Raw genomic sequence first — 9,110 nt, forward strand, 5'->3', positions numbered from 1 at the left:
AAAGCGGGGGCTTCTTTTCTACCGTCACGTTTGCTCTCGCGTCGTCCGAGTACTCGTCATCGTTGTCTTGCAGCGGGTGGGCCTCGCGGCAGATCCGGTCGCAGCAGCCGCGGCGGAAGCAGGAGCACCCCCTCCTCCTCACCTCCGCCCCCTGTCTCTCTTTATCTCTCTCCCTCTCTCTCATCCCACCAGCCTAGCCCGTAGATTCACGGTCGGGCAAGACGTCCGGCGGCGTATTGCCGCCGCGGAGGTAACAGCACCATCGTCGCGAGTCTGGGTCAGCCGCACCATTTCCGAGGAAGAGGAAGGAAGAAAAGAAAGAAAGAACGGAAAGGGAGAGAGGTAATGAGCGGAGCAAGGTCGCATCTCCCGGTGACTGTTTCTTTTTTTTTTGTTCTTTATATTTTTCTACCAGAAGCGTCCTGTATGCTGTGTGTGTGCTGCGTATGTGACTGTCCGGGTGCCGAGCATCGCAACCAAGTTCTTGATGAGACCTCCGTGCGCGCTGGTCGGAGAAGAGCCATTGCGAAACAAAGAAAGGAATGCTAGCCCGTGCACGTCTCATTATTTTTTTTTTTCTTGAACGGCGTGTAAACTCGGGCAATGTTCTGTATAGGCAGCGTCCCAGTCGCGGGTATGGTATGAAAAGTTTGGTGGACGTCATTGGAGCAGATGCAAACGCTCGTTAATAAAGAAAATCATGGTTGGGACAATGACAGAAACCCAAACCCTCTGCCGGATAACCTTGGCAAACACCAGGGTTCAGTAAAGAATACCGTGGGCGTGGCAAAGGCTATGAGAAACTTCTGCTAGAAGTCCAAGGAGTAGTTACCAATGCTCACTAAAGGAGTCCATGGTTTTGACAATAACATACGAGCTTTCTGTCGGATGCCCTTGTGCAACTGCAGGGGAGGTTATGGTTGTAGGAGAGGCTCGTTGGACTCACTGCTCGTTCCTCGGAGAGGCTCATTGCTTGTTGGACGTCGGGCAGAGAATGCTAATGCTAATGCTCATTGAAGAAAATCGTCGTTGTGGAAATGACATATAAGATTGCTGCCGGATGTCCTTGGCAAATACCATTATTTAGTTGAGGAGACCATTGTTGTGACGAATTCTATATGAATATCTAGCTCTGCTGAATGTTCTTGAATGCTTCAATGAGCTACTTATGCTGACTGAAGGTCATCGGAGTTGTGTAAATGGCACGTGAAGCCTCTACCAGACGTACTTTGCAAGTGCCACTGTTCAGTAGAGGAGATCATAGTTGTTGCAAAAGCTCATATGATTCCTCTGTTAGATCTCATTGGAGCAAATGCCAATGTTCAGTATAGCGGATTCTGGTGGCGGCAAGGATTAACATTTAATTACCAGACGTCCTTAGAGAATTGCTCAGTAAAGTTCGTGGTTGTAGCAGAAGCTGTGTATGGACTCTCACTTTAATATTTTTGCAGCATGACTGCCTTAGCGTTGAACTTTGCTTTATACTCGCGGACTAGTTTCTGTGGCTATGAAGGGAAAGCTACGGAGGCAAAGCGTGCAAAAGTAAAGGCGATTCCGAAAAGATCTCCACGTTGTAATCCTCCGTTTGTTTAGTCTGCGGAAGAGAAAAGAGAAACACCTTATTAGCAACAGGTAAATAAGACAATAAATAAGACAAAATACGCCACTGAGTAAAATTTTACTTATTTTGCTGCTTTTCCCTTCCGCGTCTGGGAAGCGCGAAACCACTGCACGTGGAAGCTGCGTCGACTCAGCGTCTCTTTCGAGCAACCAAAAGCGCTGTCAAACGCTCCCGGACTACATGGCGCGATAACGCTTGTGCAGCAACCACGCCCCCGTAGCTTTCCCTTCATAGCCAGAGAAAGTTGTCCGCGAGTATAGTCATAGTTTTTATTCCATTAAACGGATTGAATGTTAGCTATTTGTGAGCGAACAATGTGCAGAGAACAACAGTTTGCTTGCGGCGATATTAAGAAGAATTAATAGCATTATCAGTGCATGTGATACACGAGCTGCGTTGCTTCAAGGCCCGAGAAAGTCCCACATACCGAGACAGGAACTGCCACTAGCCTGGTCTATCCGCAGGCCTAATCTGGACCCGAAGTGGACGGGTGGATTCGTGGTTGAGCATCCGAGGAAGGGAAACGGGATGGTGCAAAATGCCATCAGACCTTGGACGATGCGGTGAATCGTGCACAAATATCTATATAAGCTAGAAGGCGCGCGTCATAATGTACACAAATATTGAATCGCAGGAATGGCCGAAACGTGCATTCGGAGGCTGACATTCGTTTAAGATATTTTCAAATCTCGCACACGCATTTTGCGCGAGGTTGCCTGTCGTACTGCTATTCTACTTCCGGCATGTCTGGCCGACGATGTTCCACAAGTCACCGATCTCCCGCTCGCCGTTCGTTCTCACGCCCTCAGCGTCCCTTGTGCTTTGGCACGCCGGCGCCGGCACCCGCTCTGGATCACGGCACAAACTTGATGGTGACGGCGAGCCAAAAAAACGTCTCGGCTTCGCGTCGCGCCGAGCAGCACATCAAGCAGTGGCTCTCCACGCTCGTCCATCAGCCGGTGCCGCAGCAACGGTTTCTTGAGTACTTTCGGGAGTACCGAAAGCGGCGTGTGTTGATAACCTTAATCTAGGACGCCATATGAGAACCATTAAGGTCGGGCGGCATTGTTAACGAAGACAGAGGGCGCCGCGTGGCGGCTGGTCTCGGGAGGTGCTCGACACGTGACGAGGAGGGGTTCGCACTAAGGGGCGCGTGGAGGGAGGCGACCGCACGTGGCGTTTCGCCGCGTTGAAGGCGAACGCTGCCTGCCTTCTTGTCGAGACAAACAGAGCAGCGCCGGGTATACCGCGGCAGACGAGAGCAACGCTGACTCCGAGCACAAAGACGGCGGGCTCGTGAATACACACGTACACGTGAGACGCCCCCCTGCTATCTCGTGGTAAGAGTTACGCCTGAGTCTTTTCGTGTCTGGGCACTGCTGCCTCTCTGCGGCCTCAGTGCTATCGGGCATAGGCATGGTGCCGAAAAGGCGACAAAAAGAAGACCAGAAAGAAACGAAGAGAGAAAGGAGCAAGACAGGACCTCTCCTGCGTTTTGGACAAGCAAAAAAACCATCTTCGCTTTCTGTTTGGCTGGGCCTAGCGTACGCAGCTGTGAAGGGGTGTGATCACGTGACGAATGTTGGTGGTGAGCTGTGGGTGGCCGTTGCTCACGTCACACTGTATCAAAGAACGCGCGACGAGATGGAGAGCTGTGTGCCCGTGTCCCCCCGACCCTCTTCTCGTTATTTAGGGTCGGAAATGAGGTCAGGAACGTACGACTTCATTCTCCATCCCATGACGGAACAAAACGGGAGGAGAGGGTTAATTGCGGCACTTTCTTATGCACATTGCGCTTGGGCTGGGCTAGGCCCAGCCGACCTTGAAACAGAGGTAAGGTTTGTTTGCGACTTCGTGAAGTTGTATTTTTCAAGAGGAACACGCCTCTGCTACGCTCTCTTGTTGGTGCGTTGAAAAACAGAATCATTAGGGACTCGATGCGCTATTTTAGCTCACCGGCAGTTACGACTGCTTGCAGTAGATCAGAAACGCTACTGGTTTGTGGCGACGAATGCTCTGCTTTTACGGAGTTGCAAAGCTGTATAATCATATAGTGAAAAAAGAGGGGTAGGCGTTGGAGTATGTGAAAATATTTGAGAGGAGCGCTATAAGGAAAGGCTTAGGTGCGGTGAAAAACGGGGGTAACTGGACCGAACCGACGTCGACAAGGGCGATGACGGCACGACGACAAAGGTAACGTCGGCGATGACGACAGAACGACGTCGATACAATGACCCGTGCCTCACGCTTCTCCTAGCGAACTATGGTCGGAGAGAAATACATATTTTGTGCTGTTGAACTTCTGCTAGGAAATTATACTGGCGGGAAATACGATAACTTATCTCCAGGATTTTCTGACATGTACATGTCGCGCAATCTTTCAGTGGCTGCCGCGCGCCTCGCCGTAACTGAGTGGAGAACAGAAGATAAAAAAAAATTTAATGCGGAGTCTCTAAATGATGCGTAAGCATTTGTTACTACTACTCAGGAGGCGATCCAGAACAACGGCCGGTCTGACCGGGGGTTGTCTCCTATACGCACGGGGTGTCTCACAACCTGAAGAATGTAGCCAGTCGCTACGGTGTGTCAGTAGTATTCTCCGCCTCAAGCATGTTGGCCTCACTGGTCCCCCGGATCGCCTCCGGAGAAATGAGCGTGCGAGACTGCACTAAGCATCACGTCACTCAGTTTGTCGCGTGCTCGGCTGGGGTTGTATACGAAATCCCGCTGACCTGTGGGAAGCCTTACATTGGTCAAATGGGCCGATGCATAAATGAACGACTAAGGGAGCACCAGCTTTTGATAAAGACCAGAAAAAGGGTCTGATGTGACATTGCACTGCAGCGCTTGCCCATTGGCTACACGTGATAATCCGCGCCGCCCTTTGCTGGCAAGAACAAAAATTTTGAGACGAAGTCGTGACCAGATGGCACGTGAGCTTGCTGAGGCTTTTGTCATAAGGAACACAGGTGATGATTGTGTCAGTAATGCTTTGATCAGACTGCATCAGAAAGAAAGCAGGTTTCTAGCATGCGCGCAGGCAATGATTTTGCAGACATGAAGATATAAATATGCGTGTTCTTCTCAATAAAACCCAGTAACGAGTCTGTGCCCATCCTTGTGTTCTCCTCGTCCATGTTTGTATGGCGCAGCACCTTGCTTAACGATGAATAGACGAAGAGGCGAGTAGTAGAAATGCTCACTCATGCTATAGATAGCTCCAAGAGGAAGGACGTGGATGTGGGATGAAATGAGTAGAGAGATCTTGTAAGTGAAGCAAATACACACAAAATTAATTATGTACAATGTATCGTTGGTTCTTGTTGCGTTTCTATTGTATCTTCAAATTGTATGATGGTGCGTTGGAATGATGTCGCTGCTTCGTGGAAGATGAGCACTGGCAGATGGGTGTTGTAGTAGGTCACGTAATAAAACAGTGTCACCTTTGGTAGACCTCGTAGGTACACGTAGTCGATGACGCTGCGTCCTCTCGACGCAAATCATTATCAACTGTGCTGAAACCTATTCCGATGGCGGCTGCATATTTCGCAGCTGCGCGTGCCCTTTCTTGAAAGCGATCTGCTATGGGGACAAAGTGCGTCGAGTGCTGATAGCTTCGTGTGTGCTGTGTTCTCGCCACTTAGTTCACGTTCAAGCGAGAGGCAACACGACGGTCTATTCGCTTGCTGCTGCGGACCATATATTGAAAGTGATCGTCTTACGTGTCAAACAGAAGGACGGACGGACGGATGGATGGCCGGACGGACAGACGGACGGGTTTTCTTGTTGGGTAGGCATAGAAATGCTTATGCCTTAAAGAAATAATATCTGACGAACAAAATCAGGTTGAGAAAATGACTCGCGGTTATAAATAATTAAAACTCACTGAAGCATTGCGGTGAAATTCAGGTAGCGTGCCACAAAAGGTACGTAGGTTACTGGGACATTTGAACATTTTACAACACAACCTGTAAAAGCTTTTGGCTGTGCTGTAAAATTAATATATTGTCCAGGAACCTGCGTGCTTTGTGGCACGGTACTGTAATTTCACCATAATGCCCCAGTGGGGCTTGGGTATGTGCAACGGCCAGTTACTTTCGATAGCTAATTTTTGTCGTGAGATAATTTTCTTTCGTTCCCCCTTTTTCTTCTGCACTGCGGAAATGGCAGTTTTGGGAACTAGTCTCGTATGCCCTCGTTCGCGATCACTAGGCGGCGTGACACACACCACAAACATTGCATAGAGTACCCTTACTATGAAATATCCGGCTCGTCTCTGTGTGTGACACTGCGTGACAATTCACAACCTTGTGATCGGCAGTGGGTGAACTATGGAAGCCTCGGGCCGTAGTCGACGTTTCCACAATGGGACCTGCCGTCGTCAGGGCGACAACTGCGTCACCTGACGCAGTTGTTACAGTAAAGGAGTTGTACTGACCAAGACGAGTCTCTCCTTAAAAACGTTGGCACCAACCTCCGCTTTCTCTTTGGAAGACTAAAGGAGAGGAGAGGAGACAAACGAGAGGAAAGACAGGGAGGTTTAATTACCGGCTGGCTACCCTGTGCTGGGGAAAGGGTAAAAACAGCGCACAAAGGACACTGAAAACACAACATGAGCTCCGACTCGCGGCTGAATTTGTGCTAGAGAAAATTGCCTATGCGTCCATCCTTTGGAGATGAATGGCGACATTAATGCTATTAGCAATCTATCTTATGGTTGGTGCGTAATTGTTTAGGGTACGTTTTATATGATGATTACTATGATTAGCAGCACATACTTAGGGACACACACCTAGTGAACCAAGCTGGCAACGAAGAGGGTAATTGAAGCGCTTCACATACCCAATGTTGCATACCCAGTTACACAAGTGCTTCCAGTTGTTGGTTTTGGACAAAGCAATGCTCCCAGCAATGCAGCCCGACGCTCTACCCATATGACCATGGACTACCCAGCGATCCAGGTTGGCGGGAAAGAGGTTAGACGTGGCCATACGTACATGGATAGATGCATGGAGACATATTGCAAATTGGGTGAAGTTCCCCAGAAATGCTCTTAACATAAAAAAAGAAGCATCGTATGCAAGAACAACCCGCATGCACTAGGCAGTGAAGAAAACAAAAACAAAAAGAAATGGACAAACATAAAAACTAAAGCAATTTAAGTATAGGGTTGATCGATGGAGGCACAAAACCTCAGCGTCATGCAAGATGACTGACGTTCTGCTAATACTCTTGTCTGTATTATCTTTTCTACAGTGGGCCTACTCTTACTGCAGCACAATTTTTTTTTTTCAAACATAGGCCTGCGCTTACACTGACCACAGTGTCCAGGGAAGAAACACAAAGGTCTATTTTTGTTGAGCGACCTTTCATGCTCAGTTAATGCGGCATTGGCGCAACGATGCGCTTGCTCTATGGAAGTCATTCCTTTCGGGGTCTGGAAATTAGTAAAAAGCGCACACATAAAATGATACCAATTCGCTCTTTCCGGGGCTGTTCTTGTTCGTCAAAATTTAATCAGTTCATGTCGCCGCCTTTCCCTTTCCCCTTTGTCTTAGTTGGAATTCGACAGCATGTGTATGATAATACTTACACACTCTGCAGTAATTGTTCTTTCGTTCCTTTCTCTCAGCTTCCCTACCTATTTTTTCTTTCCTCATTAAAGGGTAGCTAACCGGAGAGATCCTGTTTAAACCCTCCCCCCACCCGTGTTTCATTTTCTGTCCTCCCTCCCCCTCTCCCTTATCAACTGTCATTGCAAACAAAGGTCCCTCTTGCTCATGTGAGTTTGTTACGACGCGTCTACGCTCAGCAAAATTATAAGATTTTGCCATCCAGACAAACACAAAGGAGATGGCGCTGATTTCGCCTCCACATTGTCGATCTTTCTCCGAAACCTACATTTTTTTATAAAGTGTAAATTTTAATCACGTTGACTTGAAAATGCTGAAGGGACCTTCAGCTTTGAAAGGGTGTATACCCGATATATCTGGAATGCTTACGGGTACTTGATTCCGGCATGAACTGACATCATAGTCAATGAATCATTTTGAACGGTTTCGATTGGTTCTGCATATTACTTCCTTGTTCTAATTCAAAACGTTGTGATGTTTGTAAGAGAAAAAAAAAAGCAAAATGAGGAATGATACGGAGGTCAACCAGCCAGTGACGCGGTCTGCTACCCTAGCGCGTGAAGGTGTAAAGGAAAAGAGCACCGAACGCCGAAAAAAAAAGAGCGTATAGTGAAACTACCATCAACGTATTGAAGAGACTAACAAGTAGTTTTTAAACAAGTGGGTATCGGTTAAAGCAGGAAAAGTTATTTTTATCGGCAAGTTTTGGTTCTGCTTGAAGTGAAAATGACAATGTGACTGCTTGGGCTATTTGGGCTTGGCCTGAAATGAGGTCCATTTTTGTCGATATCAAAGGTGAGAAACAGCAAATACTTCGAGTTTGTACATATCCTTTTTTATTCTTATTAGTTTTCTTATTTCTTGCGTACTATTTGGGCCCCACGTAGCCATCGGCTATGCTTCTTGGACAATCACTAGCGTTTGCTTGAACATGTCAGATTGGACTTGGTGGCACACGAGAAGCTACAGGCACAATGTATAAGCTTCGATGCCCTTGTCTATCTGCTAAATTGACATGCTCGATGAGGACCTTGAAGTTTAAGCGTAGTAAGGCAAGCACACACTTTTTGAATCACCAACGTAACCATGATTGAGTTCGTCTGTCGGCAGCAGTAGTAAGCAGCTGTTTGTATCTCGATACTCCGGAGGTTCAGAGTTCGTCGTCCATGGGTTTTACCTTGCACGACAATTACTTCACAGCCATACTAGGCTATTTGACAACTCAAAGGCGAACGCCCCCACACCCAACGACATCTAAAGGTAGCTACTTGTATACCCGGTAGCCTTGTGGCTGTATCCCACTAGAGTGTTCTGTAAAACTCGTACCGATACACGTGTTTGCGATATAAGATGCAAGCGACGGGAGTCTCACCGTGGAAGCGAGACCTCGTCAAGTTGAACTGCCCGGGGCGCTTCAACTCCTTCGATGCTCACTTCCACCACTTGTTCGTGGCATTTCTCGGCGCACATCGGCGTGCGGACATCGGCTTTTTTTCCCCTGCGGTTAAGCTCACTCGTCCCCGCGTAACTAATTCCCCACCCGAAATTACGCCGCCGCCACCGCCGAAACAACAAAGCTAGCCAATCTCTGTAGCTCTTTTTCTAAACCCCGAAATCCGCGCAACCGAAGAGGCGTGTCTAAACCCTTCGCCTCCGAGCCAATTTCCGATGGGAAGCGACACTGCCGGCGGCCACTCTCTAATTACAACAAGCATTTTCACACGCACTCCGCGCATGCACGCACATACGCACACATTGGTTTCTATCGGCACACCGAGAGAGCAGCAGTGCGTGCAGCCGTAGCGCGCGCGGGACGCCGAGGAAGAAAAGAAGCACGCTTGCTCGCGCTTACTGGC

General features: G+C 48.4%; 1 long non-coding RNA gene across 1 annotated transcript in view; it reads right to left on the bottom strand.

Moving 5' to 3' along the window:
• Positions 1-735: 735 nt before the first annotated feature.
• Positions 736-9,110, bottom strand: part of LOC129387926 (uncharacterized) — a 78,690-nt gene continuing 70,315 nt past the window's right edge. The window contains exon 4 of the long non-coding RNA XR_008615078.1: positions 736-1,594. This is a non-coding gene — a long non-coding RNA (uncharacterized lncRNA). The remainder of the gene's footprint in view (positions 1,595-9,110) is intronic.

Source organism: Dermacentor andersoni, chromosome 10 (genome assembly GCF_023375885.2).
Source record: "Dermacentor andersoni chromosome 10, qqDerAnde1_hic_scaffold, whole genome shotgun sequence".
Lineage (NCBI taxonomy): Eukaryota > Metazoa > Arthropoda > Arachnida > Ixodida > Ixodidae > Dermacentor > Dermacentor andersoni.